The following is a 15,323-nucleotide window of genomic DNA, read 5'->3' as shown; positions in this document are numbered from 1 at the left end:
GGGGAGGGGGGACAGGACGGCCACCAGAGGAAGGCCGGGAGGATAAGCATTCCCAGTGGGACCACAGCAAGCACAGAGCCCTGAGGCAGGAGTGAGAGGGGAGTATGGAGAGTATGGGAAGAATCAGACACAAGGTCAGAGAGGCAGTCCGGAGCCCAGGCAATGGACTCACGGGCCTTGAGAAGGGCTTGAGGGAAGGGCCTGGGCCTGTAACGGGATGCTCAACGTTGGTGCTGAGTCCCAGCCGCTCTGAGCTGACCCAGGCCTGTTAGCCCCCTTGGGCATTGGGGGAGACTGAGGCTCAGGGAGGTGCCTGCGCCTTTCTTTGCTGCTCACATCCACCTGCCAACAGCACCTCTTCTCCAGCTGACTGGCTCTTGGATGTGGCCCCTTCTGAATCCCAGTGGCTCAAAGGACCCTTTCTCTGCATTGGCCCCAGCACCCCTCACCCCTGTCTGCTGTGGTTCTGAAGGTCCCTTCCAGGAGGGGACCCTGCAGCTGGACCTCCAAGGAACAAGGGGAAGGGTGTTCTAAAACAGAGGAGACAGTGAAAAGCCTGAGTCAGAGGCAGCAGTGTGGATGGCATGTCTGGGACACAGCAAGCAAGCACATAGGTCTGGCGTCATCTTGCTGTTTTTGTTTTTTGTAAAATCAATTCATTTACTAAAGTGAATATATTCTGTGATGAAATTTTATGTTCTTACCTAAATCACCAACATCACTTCCCATAAATAGAAAGTGACTGTAAAAAGTCAGGTAGCAGGGGCACCTGGGTGGCTCAGTTAATGAAGCATCTGCCTTCAGCGCAGGTCATGATCCCAGGCTCCCTGCTCAGTGGGGAGCCTGCTTCTCCCTCTCCCTCTGCCCACCAACCCCCCCCTCTCAAATAAACAAACAAAATCTCTAAAAAAATTTTTTTAATTCATGTAACAAAAACAAGTATTAATTTTTAAAAAGAATAAAACTGCAAAATAAAATACAAGCACCAGTCTTCTGGTTCCAGGCTGGTTCCACTCTACCTCTCCCACCAAATGTGGGGCACCTTCCTCTCCAAGCAGAGCTCTTATCCCCCAGAAGGCAAGAGGAACCCACTGCTTTTCTTTCTCCCTCTGTCCTCCTACCTCTAGACACAGGTATAGTCATGGGGAAGTGCTCAGCAGAGTGGGGTGACTAAAGCCCTTGCCTTCTGGCTGGCCAACCGAAAAGGGGAGCTCCAGGAAACTGCAAAATACCATGGAGATTTTAGAAAAAGAGAGCTCAGGAAAGCAAGATCCTACGGTTGTGTATTACCTCAAATCATAGAAATCAAAGATATATACACAATGATATATAATACAAATTGAATAAAAAATATAATAATATAGTTTTATTTTATGTAACATATAAACTATATAACCAAAATATAGAAACAAAAACAGAAGACTCTCCAGACATTTATACATTAAACAGCACATTTCTAAATAGTCCACAGAGAAGAAAATTTTGAGGCAAATTTGAAAATATTTTGAACTGAAGGAGAATGAAAACATTACATGAGATTTTGTGGGTTGTGCCTCAAATAGTACTTAGAAGAAACCAATAGCATTAAATTATTGCATTAGAAGGGAAGAAAGGTCTTAAATCAATACTTACAAATTTCACCTTAAGAAACTAAGGTGGTCACTAAGAAACTAAGGTGGGAAAAAAGCAAAATTAACCCAAAGCGGGTGGAAGGAAGTAAATAATGAAGATAAATATAAAAATCAATGACATCAAAAACCTACCAGGCTCATGGGTTGGAGCACTATCAATTCTCCCACAAATTCATCTACAGATTTACTGCAGTTCTGATCCCAAGTCCCAGCAGGGTTTTTTTTGTTTTTTTTTTTTTTTTTTTTGATAGATAGGACAAGGTCATTCAGAAATGTATGTGGAAAGGCAGAGGAATGAAAGTAGCTTAAAACACCAACATGTGAATAGCAATAAACATAATTCAGTTTGTGACAATACATGCCTGTAGAGAAAGTTCCTTAGTGAGACCAGGGGTATCATTTATCAAATGCCACCCATGAGGGACACCTGGGTGGCTCCGGGGTTGAGCGTCTGCCTTCGGCTCAGGGCATGATCTCAGGGTCCTGGGATCGAGTCCTGCATCAGGCTCCCCATAGGGAGCCTGCTTCTCCCTCTGCCTGTGTCTCTGCCTTTCTCTCTCTCACTGTGTCTCATGAATAAATAAATAAAATATTTTTTTTAAAAAAAATGTTACCAATGAAAGGCCATTTGGCTTTGTTGCTCAGGGTAGTCCAAAGGGGATCAAAGCCAGGACGATCTTTCCATTCTGGCTCTGAGAATCTGAGACTCCCTCTTGCATCTGCTCTTCATGCTGGTATGTGGTCTTTGGCCCCTGGGTCCACCGCCCAGGATTGGGGGCCCCCAGAGTGTTTGGGCATGGAGTGCAAATATCTCCATCTCCTGGCCCAGCAGGATTGTCACCTGGCACTTGCAGAGACTCAGGGGTGAATGCTCAGCCTCTGCATGGGGTCTCCGTGAGCAGGTGGCAAGCAAACACCATTCTGGTTTTCAGAAAGAAGGCAGGGCCGGTGAGCAGGAAACCAGGTTGCTGTTGTCTGTGGACGGTCCTTATGGCTCTAGGAGTGCAGGTCCCGATCTGTACGGACATCTGAGCAACCCCGGCTGCATCCAGGAACTAGATGTGGGAAGCTAGGATTAGGCACAGATGTCAGAGGCGCCTCACACTGGGGATGCCCACGGCCCCATCTGGCCATGCAGGTGATCCACATTTCGGGCCCCAGGGTCCTCTGCACCCCTCCCTGCCCGGGAGACACTTCTCTAGCTTGAAGGCTGTGGAGGTGACCTGTCCATGTCCACAGTGTCTGGCCCAGGCATATGAAATGCAGAGACCCAGACAGTCCCCTTTTCTCTGCTGCTCTGCTCTCTGCTGACCCTTCCTTCCTTCCTTCCTTCCTTCCCGGGGCTCCACTGGCGATGGGGGCAGTGGGCAGGTGGGGTGGTGGTCACCGTAGGGAAACTGGCTATTCTCTTAAGTGAGGCCTCTCCTCTTCTCAGTATCCACGACTTTCCAGGGTAGTGGGCTGAATACAGGCGTGCGCCCCACCTCGGTGCTCTGTGCCCCCTCTTGGTGATACCACCTTGTGTTCTGCTGTGGGTATGTGCGTCAAGAGCAGCACACCAACGCCAAAGCCTTAGAGCATCTGAGGGAAATGCTCCTGAATCCACACTAGGGATCAGCCGGTTTTCACTGGCAGGTTCTTAAGTTGTGGGCGGATTATTGCTGCCCCTGCTGAAGGAGGTAGTCTTCTCAATTCTCTGCCCTATGCTCCTAATTGGAGATTAACTTTCTACCCATCGGCTCTAAAGGCATTTTATGTATTTATTAATAGCTTTTATTTATTTATTCATGAGAGACAGAGAGAGAGAGAGAGGCAGAGACACAGGTAGAGGGAGAAGCAGGCTCCCTGTGGGGAGCCCGATGCAGGACTCGATCCCAGGACCCTGGGATCATGCACTGAGCCAAAGGGAGATGCTCAACCGCTGAGCCACCCAGGTGTCCTGGCTCTAAAGGCATTTTAAAAGCTTTCCTAACCCTGTGTCATTGGTGACAGGCATACTGCATATGGCTTATCAGCAATAGGGAGCCAGGTTTTTCTTCACAGAGGTGAGGCTGACCTGGATGATGGGGATGACACTGGAATTGTGTTAGGATGAGAGAATGTGGGAAGGCAGCTTGAGGGTCTTTCCCTGGAGGCTCTGCTCCACAGAGCCAGGTGGAGGGACCCCAGGTGGTGAAGTGGTGGCCAGTATGTGTCACCAACATGGAGAACCTTCTTTCCAGCATGGAACCCACCCCTTGCACAGCCTGGAGAATTATGTCTTAGTCCATAGAACAACATGCCCAGGTGCACGGGAAGTAAGGGGTGCCTAGTCTGGAGGAGCCAGAGGCCAACTGCTCATGGAGGGAAGTGATGCCTTGACTGGACCCTGGAGCCCTCACTGACCCCTCTCTGCTCCTCAGGCCCAGGATGGCTTCTTGCAGGAGGGACCTGAGAAGGGTGCAGGATGGATTCACCAGCAACTAGGGGGAACCTACAGGAATTATCTCCAAGTTAGCAAAGAGTTCTACTGGTACATCCCTGTCCACCTTCTATGGGATAAATGAGGCCACAGGTGGGCAGCTGTTAGCCCCACAAGCAGGAGTGTCACTGGAGTGAGCAATTGGTTGGCATCAAGATTCTTTCCACTTCTGGCGACACAGGCCCAGGTCAAATTGGCCTTTAAAAAAAAAAGGAAAGAGAAAGAAAGAAAGAAAGAAAGAAAGAAAGAAAGAAAGAAAGAAAGAAAGAAAGAAAGAAAGAAAGAAAGAAGAAGAAGAAGAAAGAAAGAAAGAAAGGAAAAGAAAAGAAAAGAAAAGAAAGAAAAGAAAAGAAAAGAAAAGAAAAGAAAAGAAAAGAAAAGAAAAGAAAAGAAAAGAAAAGAAAAAGAAAAGAAAGGTGATGGGATTTACTCTTTCACATCCAAAAAAGCCTTCCATGGATGGGAGGACAAGTCCAGGAGGTCCAACATGAGTACTAAGAGTTCCCAACAAAGAAAAGAGAGGAAGTCTTCAGTGTAATTGCTTAAATATCCCAGCACTGAAGGCTTGAGTTTCCAGCAGAGGACACTGGCAAGTGCTCTACACAAGGGATGGAAGTGACCTGTACAAGGTGCATCATTGTGAAAGTTCAGGACACTTAGGACTATGACAAACAACCATCTTGGTTTGCCTAGGGCTGAGGGGTTTCTTAGGATATGGATTTTCCATGCTACCAGCTGAATGGTCCTGGGAAAGCCAGAATGGCCGATCACCCTACTGGGACCCAAAAATATCTACAAAGCTCAGAAAGAAGCCAGAAGACAATACCTTCAAAATTCTTAACGAAAATGATTTCTGATTTAGAATTCTATACCCCACTGAACTTTCCATCACACTACCAAGTATGACAGTAAAGTAAAAACGTTTCCAAAAATATAAGGTCTCAAAAATTTTTCCCTAAGGATCAATTTTCAAGAAGCAATTGGAGGAAGTGCTCCATAAAATGAAAGAATAAGCCAAGAAAGATGAGGAGACAAGGTATAGAAAGCAGGTGACCCAACATAAGAGATGAGGAGGGGATCCCTTGGCGAATGATGGAGGGATCCCCAAGGGCAGCTCTGCACCAGATGTGGAGGGAGCTGAGCTGTCCTGCAGCAGTGTGACCCCAGACAGATGGTCATCACTAAGATCCCCCCATTTCTATCAGGCCATCTTCTTAAACCAAAGACAGAACACCCAGGGCAGCTTGGCCCAGATTCTCATGAGGACTTGGCCTGTCCTGACCATGTGCTCCTGAGGTCTCTTCCCTCACGCTCTGCTGAGGGCATAGTTGTCACTCACTGAGTTCTCGGCTTTTCCCTGAGAGCGGGAGGCATGGCAGCCCATTCCCTCTGACTGTATTTCTGCTGCACGTCCAGTGCCTGGTCCACACCTTAGTTTTGCTAAGCACCCAACTGTGAAGAGACGCATGTTTCCCAAGACTACTTGTGACCTTGCTCACAACTTCCCCAGAAGGGGCCTTGTCAACTCCCAGAGAAGGGGAAATTGAACCATGATATCTCACGTGTGCTTGCCCCCATTTTCAAGACTAGGTGGTGTATTGCTGGGGGATAGAACCCAGGTAGAACTATAATAAAAAGCAAAGAATGATTGGCACAAAGGATGGTCATCAGCTAGAGTTGAGGGTTGAGCAGTCAGCTTGATTTGGGAAGGTGCATGAAAGATTTTTAAGGTACTGGTAATGCTTTCTATATTAGCCTGGGGATTAATTCACGGATGTTCATCTAGTTATAGTAATAGACAATTCTTATTATTTAAATTGTAGGTGTGTTTACAGACTCTTATAATTTTTGTAAAAGTGTAGAGAGGAAAACGTATCAAGGGAACATGTCTCTAGGGTGATCTCCCAACAAGGCCCAGGATTTACTCTGATTGGATAACCTGGGTCCCTGGTCAGGGGTGGGAGGAGGGGATGTGGCATTCTCACTGGCCAGAACCCAGTAAGCCCCACCCCCACCCTAACGGATTCTAGCCAGTGGGCAGAAGGGGTTGCAGGAAGTAAGGAAGCATGTTGGTTGGGATCCTATCTTTTAGGATCCAGGTTTTCTCATCTATGAAATCAGCAATCATTCCCATATGGTTGTTTGAAAGATTAAGTGATATGTGAGAACATAAGACCCATAAAGCATGACACATGTTTTCTCTTGAACTGAGGCCTCTGGAGCATAGAAACTGTCCGGGTCAGGTGACACAGGCACTTTATCCAAGATCCTTGGAAAAGGCCTCAAGTTCAGCTCCCCACCTCCTAAAGGTACAGGAACTGTCCCCGTTCCTGCAGAAGCAGTCCCAAGCAAAGATGCCCATTTGGCTCTTTTAATAATGCCCTGGTCTGGCTGAAGCTCCAGACACGGTACCTGGGGAGTATGTCTGATGTGGACCCTGTGAGGAAACCTGTAATTGAGGTTTCTTCTTGGAGCTCCTGCAGGCTCTGCACAGATAAAAGGAAAACTGAACAAGGCTGAAGCATGGGCTCTGAGGAGGCCCAGCTGGACTGGACAGGCACTCTTTCTTATGAGGAAAGGAAGAGACATGGGGTTTTCAGGTCACACACAAGAACCGTATAGCCCCAGGTCCTCCCAAAAACCTGCAGAGGGACTAGGAACATCATCCTAGAAAGGCTCTCAGCTCAATCCCCAGAGCACACCTGGCCCTGATAGAGAGAACAATATAAGATGCTTATTTTCACCAGCATTATTATCTTTGTTTGTCCTGGAAAGTTCTGTTTAATGTATTGTGACAAGAAAAGTAAGTAAGATTTAACCATCAGAAGGGAAGAGATTAAATCATCATTAATTGTAGACATAATTGTATTATGGAAAAACAAGACTGTTTAGAACTAATGAGATTTTAAAATCCACATATAGGGCACCTGGGTGGCTCTATGGTTAAGCATCTGCCTTTGGCTCAGGGCGTGATCCCAGGGTCCTGGGATCGAGTCCTGCATCAGGCTCCCTGCAGGGAGCCTGCTTCTCCTTCTACTCGTGTCTCTGCCTCTCTCTGTGTCTCTCATGAATAAATGAATAAAATCTTAAAATAAAAGATCCACATATAAAATCCAATAGCAATATCCAGTTAAAGATACAATGGGGAGAGGAGGGTTATCAGGAAAGACAGTGGAGCAGGAAGCACCAAGTCTTCACCATCAGTTAGCTGAACCAGCACAATCCATCTGATGTAACCATTTTAGAACTCGGGAACCTATTCTGGACTTTCAACTTCCATAAGAAGCCTTGGAAAATTTCATTAATTTTGTCAATTTCAGCTCTTAACACAGTAGCAGCTACCCATCCACCACCACCACCACCCCAGCCTCTGAACAGACAGCCATCCATATGTTCCTGGAGTAGCTTATCCACAGCTAGTGGAACCAAGGTAGGCAATAAGGGCCTTGTCCTGCAAATACTGGGGAATCTGTGTTCTGATGCTTATTGCTGTTTCTGATCACAGAGGTGCAGACAGAGGCAGGCCACCATTGCTGCAATCTGTCCTGGTTGAAGAGGATTCCAGGGGACTTAAAGAGCCAGAACCTGTTACTTTCCCTCTTCATTTTTCCCTTTTTCCTCTTTTGGAAGCCAGACATTTAAGGACTAGGATATTCAAAAGCAATCCCGTATACAGGGAAATTTAGAAAGTCACTTCACATGCCCAGAGAAAGGTGTAGGCTCAGAGAAGACCTATAAAGGACCTTAAATTTATACCTCAGTCTGATCCTGGGACAGAAGGTACCTTAAAGCAATTAAAAAAAAAGGAAACAGAAAATGCTGCAGAAATATGATTTCTAGAGTTACTACATTGTAAGATTCAAACATTCTATTTTCAACAACAAATCACAAGACCTACAATAAACAGTAAAAGAGACTATCCCTAGAAAGATGAGGTGATGAATTTACTATGCAGATACTTTAAAACAACAATCTTAAGGATGTTCAGAGAGCTAAAGTTAAAGTCAGATAGTCAGGAAAACTATGAACAAAATAGAAATATCAATAAAGAGATAAATAGCATAAAAAGGAACCAAAAGGAAATTTTAGAGCAGAAAAATACAATACCTGAAATGAGAAATTCACTAGAAGTTTCCAAAAACAGATTTGAGCAGATAGAAAAATCAGTGAACTTGAAGATGGGACCACTGAAATGATTGATTCTGAGGAACAGGGGAAAAAAGATTGAAGAAAAATGAACAAAACTGAAGGGATCTGTGGGACACCATTAAGCAGACCAACACACAAGTTGTAAGAGTCCCAGAAAGAGAACAGAGAGAAAGGGCAGAATGTATGAAAAACCTGAATATAAACATGCAAGAGGCTCAACAAATTCCGAGTAGGATAAACTCAAAGAGACCCACACTGAAATACATTATAATCAGACTGTTGAAAGACAAAATCTTGAAAACAGCAAGAGTAAAGTGATTTGTCACATACAAGGAATCCTCAATAATATTATCAGCAGATTCCTTATCAGAAACCTTGGAGGCCAGAAGGCAATGGGTTGATATATTCAGACTGTCAAAAGTAAAAAAAGAACCCTCTATGCAGCAAAACTGTACTTAAAATATGAGGGGAAAATTGAGACATTCTCAAAAGTTGAGGGAGTTCATTGCCACTAGACCCGCCCTACTATAAATACCAAAGGGAGTCCTTCAGGTTGAAAAGAAAGGATACTAGTTAGTAACTTGATGCCATATGAAGAAATAAAGATCTCTGGTAAAGATAGATACATGGGCAGTTAGTTATAAAAGCCTGTATTATGACAACTTTGATTTGTTACTCCTCCTTTTGCTTTCTCTATGATTTTATAGAGACTGATGTATTCTTTTGTTAAAAAAATAATCACTAGTCTATGTTTTTAGACACATGCTGCATAAAGATATGATTTTGTGGCATCAATAAATGAAATGAGGCAAGGCGGTGTTTCTGTATGCTATTGAATTCAAACTGGAGTGTCATAACTTCAAAATATGAAATGTCAACCCCATGGTAATCACAAAGAAAATAGCTATAGAGGGATCCCTGGGTGGCGCAGTGGTTTGGCGCTTGCCTTTGGCCCAGGGCGCGATCCTGGAGACCCGGGATCGAATCCCACGTCAGGCTCCCGGTGCATGGAACCTGCTTCTTCTTCTGCCTATGTCTCTGCCTCTCTCTCTCTCTATCTCTCTGTGACTATCATAAATAAATAAAAATTTAAAAAAATTTTTAAAAAAGAAAAAGAAAATAGCTATAGAATATACACAAAAAGAAACAAAATAATTTAAATGTTTTACTATAAAATTATCTAAACACAAAGGAAGACAGTAATGCAGGAAGTGAGGGACAAAAAGCTAAGACATGTAGTAAAAATAACAAAATGGGAAAAGTAAATCCCTCCTTGGTTATTTAAATGTAAGTGGAGGGATGCCTGAGTGGCTCAGTGGCTGAGCATCTTCCTTTGGCTCAGGTCATGATCTCGGGGTTCTGGGATCAAGTCCCACTTTGGGCTTCCCACAGGGAGCCTGTTTTTCCCTCTGCCTGTGTCTCTACCTCTCTCTCTGCAATCTGTACTGGTTGAAGAGGATTCCAGGGGACTTAAAAGGCCAAAGCCCATGTGTCTCTCATGAATAAATATAATCTTTAAATAAATACATACATACGTACATACATAAATACATAAATAAATAAATGTAAATGGATTAAATTCTCCAATTACATGGACGGAGATTGGCAGACTGGATTTCTTAAACATGATTAAACTATACAATGTCTATAAGAGACTCAGCTTATATCCAAAAATCCAAAGAATTAAAAGATATTCCATGTAAATGGTAACTAAAAGAGAGTAATAAAATATTATTATTTTTATAATAATAAAAAATAGACTTTAAATAAAAAATGGTTACAAGAGACAAGGAAGGGTATCATATATTAATAAAAAGTTCATGGGCACCTGGATGGCTCAGTTGGTTAAGCATCTAACTCTAGAAATTCTAGTCGGCACACACACAAAAAAAAAACAAAAAATAAAGGCAGTCAAGTCAGAAAAGAAGAAGTAAAATTAGTTCTTTGCACATGATATGATCTTATATGTAGAAAACCCTAAACACACACCACACTGTCACACACACACACACACACACCTATTGGACTAATAATTAACATTCATTTAGCAAAATAGCAAGATACAAAAGCAACACCAAAAAAAACAGTTGTGTTTCTACACACTAACAATGAAAAATCAAAAAGGGAAATTAAGAAAGCAACCCCACTTACAATAGTTTCAAAAAGAATAGACTTAGGGATTTATAGTTAGGAATCAACTCAGCCCAGAAAACAAAAGACTTATACAGTGAAAAGTATAAAACATGGCTGAAAGAAATGAGAGAAGACACAAATAAATATGGAAAGATACCCCGTATTTGTGGATTGGAGGTTTAATTTCGTTAAGATGTCAGTACTATTCAAAGCAATCTGCAAATTTAATGCAATTTCTATCAAAATTCCAATGGTGTTTTTGCAGAAATAGAAGCCTCTATCCTGAAATTCATATGGAATCTCAAAGGACTCTGAACAGCCACAATGATCTCAAAAAAAGAACAAAGTTGGAGGAATTGCACTTCCTGGTTTACTACAAAACTACAGTCATCAAAATAGTGTGGTCCCGGCATAGAGACAGGCATATGGGCCAATGGAATGGAATAGAGAACCCAGAAACAAGCCCTGTATATTGAGTCAAATGATTTTCAACAAGACCATTCAGTGGAGAAAGGACACTGCTTTCAATAAATGGTGCTGGGAAAACTGGATATCCACGTGTAAGATAATGAAGTTGGACCCCTACATAATACCACATACAAAAATGAAAATAGATTATTAAAGACCTAAACATAAGACCACAAACTATAAAATTTCTGAAAGAAAACAAAGTTTCAAACCTTGATCAATTCAAAAATAAGCCAAGAGTTTGCATAGACCGTTCTCCAAAGGTTATATATACAAATGGTCAATGAGCATGAGAAGATGCCCACCATCACCAGTCACTAGCAAAACACAAAATCACAATCAAGGTTCACAATGAGATACCACTTCCCACCCTGATGGATGGCTGCTATCAAAAACAAAACAAAACAAAACAAAACAAAAAGCAGAAGGGGCCTCAGTGTGGAGAAATTGGAATCCTTTTCCATTGTCAGAAGGAATGAGAAATAGTGCAGCTGCTGTGGAAAACAGTATGACAAAGGTAGAAACTACTCAAATACCCATTGGTGGGTGAAGGAATAGAGAAAACATGCAGTGTGTATGTGTGTGCACGTGCGCACCATATGATTCAGTCTTGAAAAAAGGAAGGACATTCTGACACACGCTGCAGCATGGATAAACCTTGAGGACATTATGTGGAGTGAAATAAGCCAGTCACAAAAAGACAAATACTACATGGTTCCACTTATACAAGGACCTAGAATAGTCACATTCAGAGACAGAAAGTAGAACGGGGCTTGCCAGGGGCTGGGAGGAGGGGAGAACAGGGCATTATTGCTTCATGGATGTGGGGTTTTAGTTGGGGAAGATGAAAAGATTCTGGAGGTGGGTAGTGATGATGTTTGCACAACAATGTGAGTGTACTTAATGCCACTGAGGAGCACCCTTGAAAATAGGTAAAATGGTAAATTTTATGTTAAGCATAGTTTCCTAGGATTTTTTAAAAAGATGTAAGAGTGAGGGGCTGATGGGATGAGATGTACAGATGTGCACAATCTGCTACATACTAAGGCAAAGGCAGAAGCTCCGATTTGGAGTTGTGGCCATATGTTAGCCCACATGGCTAAATTGGCAGCCATTCATAGCTGCTCTCAAAGGCCCAGTGGCCACAGGACTGGATGAGCAGGGGAAAGGGCCATCCAGGCCACAGCCAGGTTGGAAACCCTGGTACATCGCAGGAACCCAGGTGACAAGTTGTTCTGGCACAGAGTGCCATGAGCAGTTGGAATGACGCCCTGTGTTGTGGTTCCTGGACCCTTTGGAGGATTGGTCCTGGTGGCCCCTTCATCTCCATGGCAGGCATGATGCTGGGCTCTTTATGCACTTAATCTTGTGACTCTTCTCCCTAAACCGAAGAGGAGGGAATATTCCTTTTCTTAGCACGTGAAGGCACTTGAAAAGCCCAGGAGACTCTTCAAGAAGCAAAGAGCCATCCTCTAGGAACATCTTTGTCTCTGTCCCTTCAGCTGGACCCGACCCAGCCCCCAGAAGTGCCTGAGAGCACATCTCCTCTTCAGGCCCCAAGACATGCTTTGCTGACCAGTTGCATGCTTTTCTTCTATAGGTTCTATGGCTTTCCATTTTTTACAGATTTTTTTTAATGCCAACCAACACTACTGGGGACTGTGACAACAGAGTGGTGGTTGAAGACTGGGAGCTAAAGATATTGTTTCTAAATATGCTTTTGTCTCACAGTGTGGCCCTCATGGTGGCTTTTTTCTTTCTTTAAATAGGTTTAATTGCCACCTTTAAAATCAGAGTACCTGGGGCTACTGGGTGGCTCAGTCAGTGGAGTGTCGGATTCTTGATTTCCACTCAGGTTGTGAGATCAAGCCCTGCTTTGGGCTCCTTTGGGCTTTGGGTGTGGAGTCTGCTTAAGATTCTCTCTCCCTCTCCCTCTGCTCCACACCACCCCAAGAAAAACAAAATAATAAATAAAATCAGAATACCAAGCATACAAGTCAGGAGTCCTAGCATTCCTTAAACTTGGAAGATCTGAGCATGTGGTCAGCCTCCCAGGAGCCCAGTGGAGCTGTACTTTTTTTGTGGCCACAGCTCTGGCCTCTCTCTAAGAACCTCACACTGGGGGAGGGGGGATGAACATAGAGCACCACAGGGCCATTGCCAGCCTCTTGCCAGGTCAGCTTTTGTGTTTTCCAGTGAAGAGGAGAGTTAGATATTGGGTACACATATCTCTGTCAAAAGTTGGGGAATGAAAGAAAGGTTATCGTCTAGGTCTGTACCTTCCTTCTAATCCCACCTGGTCCAATGCTTGTCCCTGCAGACATTTCCCCCTGTCTCCCATACTCCCATACAGGAGTTAGGCTTGGACCATACAGCCCCAAAAAGTTGTCCTACCCTAGACCCCGACGGCAGGTGGTCTCAGGGTCTGACTGAGCACAACTCCAGAAGGAAGGGTGCTCAGCTGCAGGGTGGTTTTCCCAGGGGGCCCGCTCCCCCCTGACACAACACAGCCTGGCCACCTCTGTGACTGTGGTGGGAGCTCCAGGAAACCCAGATGCCAGGCCTGGAGACCTATACACAGGAGACAGATGCACCTGATGGGTGGGGGCCGGGCAGCAGGAGTAGGGAACATGAGCAGGGAAACCAAGGCAGAAGCACATGCGTAGGAAGGGGAAGCTGTGACTCAGAAACCAACTCCTGCCTGCAGGGGTCAGGCATCTTCAGGTTGGGCCCCCTTCGGGTACATTTTTCAGGGTAGCAGTGCCTGATGGGCCCAGCCTGGGTCGGTGCCTGCCCCTGGCCAGGTGAGGGTGGAGCCTCCCTGTGGGTCTCAGCACCCTTTCCATATTCAGCAGAGGGCATGGTCATTCCCCCCAGCAAAAGCCTGGTGTTCTGGCCACAGGGAAAGGCAATGTACACGGAGGACGCAGACCTGGCAGCTGGAGGCCCCAGGGGTGGTGGCCTTGGGTCCAGAGCCAGGGTCTGGGCTGGGAAAGAGACACAGCACCTGAGGCTGATGCCCACAGCCCAAATGCCCTGTGTGCAAGGGCTGGCCTGTCCCAAGAGGTTGCCACGGGGACCCCAAGGTCAGCCAGCGCAAGCTTCTCTCCTCACACACTGAACATCGCTGAGTCACTTGAACATCACACACTGAGCACCCACTGTGTCAGGCCGAGGGTGGGGTTGCCCCAAGGGTACAGCAGTGAGTGCGGCCAGGTCCCTCTTAGACCACACACAGTGCAGGAAGACCTAGGCTGGCCTGAGGCCTAGAGTCTGGGAGGCGGTGGGCAGGTCCAGTGTGTGCTTAGGCCCGGTGAGTGGCTTGTCCTGGGGCAAGAGAACCTGCACTGGACAGGTCAGAGACTGGGCTTGGCAGTTCCAGCTGCAGAGAGCGGCTTGGTGCCTCTTGGATGTGTACCAGCCCCATCAGGGACCTTGTCGCAGGGTGGACACGCCCCTGACCCAAACCATATCCCCACACAGGGCCCTGGGATCCGTCCAGGTGTTCCTGGGGCCTGTCATCATCATGACTTTGATAACTGAGCTCGAAGGAATGACACAAAGTCACAACAACCGGGACGACAGGGTGGCGGGGATGCACATCAATGACGCCCATTTCAGTGCCCCACTGTAGTCTTCTCTGCTCCAGTAAGCAGATCGAGCTCTGTGCATAGTACTCCCTCCTGTACCACTGAGCCTTCTTCGCCACCACCCCAATGGCAGCAGACACCCCACTAACAGATGTGTAACGGCATCCTCACGTCATCTTTCGTTCATCATCTGTGGCACGCTGGATTGCAGGGAACCCGATGCGGGACTCGATCCCAGGACCCTGGGATCATGCCCTGAGCCTAAGGCAGACGCTCAACCGCTGAGCCACCCAGGTGCCCCCATTTTAGCCATTTTTAAGGGTACAGTTCAGTGGCGTTAAATGTATTCATACTGCTTAGCAGCCATCCTCACCGTCCATCTCCATAACCTTGGCAGCTTGCAAAACTGGAAGTCTGTCTCTGTTAAACACTAACTCCCCGACTCCCAGCCCCCCAGCCCTGGTAGCCCCCATTCCAACTCCTTGTCTCTATGAACAGGACTATTATAGTGCTTCATCTCCATGGAATCACTCAGCATTCGTCAATTTATAGCCGGCCTGTCGCATTTTGTGTACTCCCTTCAAGCCTCATCCATGGTGTTGCATGTGTCACAATTCCATTCCTTGTTAAGGCTGAACAATATTCCATTGTAAGGATAGTCCACATTTTGTTTATCCATTCACCTGTTGGTGGACACTTGAGTTGCTCCATCATTGCTTTTAAAAATTACCCCTGGACGTCCAAACCATAGAATGCCATGGGACAGTTTAAATAAACAAACAAACAAAGAAACAAATAAATAAAACAAAGACACTCTGCCCTGCTATGGAAAGATCCCCCAGGGATCCCTGGGTGGCTCAGTGGTTGAGCGCCTGCCTTCAGCCCAGGGCG

At 45.5% G+C, this 15,323-nt stretch overlaps 1 protein-coding gene across 3 annotated transcripts in view; it reads left to right on the top strand.

Moving 5' to 3' along the window:
* Positions 1-15,323, top strand: part of RASGEF1C (RasGEF domain family member 1C) — a 78,309-nt gene that overhangs the window by 27,277 nt on the left and 35,709 nt on the right. The gene's annotated exons all lie outside the window — the stretch shown is intronic.

Source organism: Nyctereutes procyonoides, unplaced genomic scaffold, assembly GCF_905146905.1.
Source record: "Nyctereutes procyonoides isolate TBG_1078 unplaced genomic scaffold, NYPRO_anot_genome, whole genome shotgun sequence".
NCBI lineage: Eukaryota > Metazoa > Chordata > Mammalia > Carnivora > Canidae > Nyctereutes > Nyctereutes procyonoides.
This window is presented reverse-complemented; position numbering and strand designations above follow the sequence as displayed.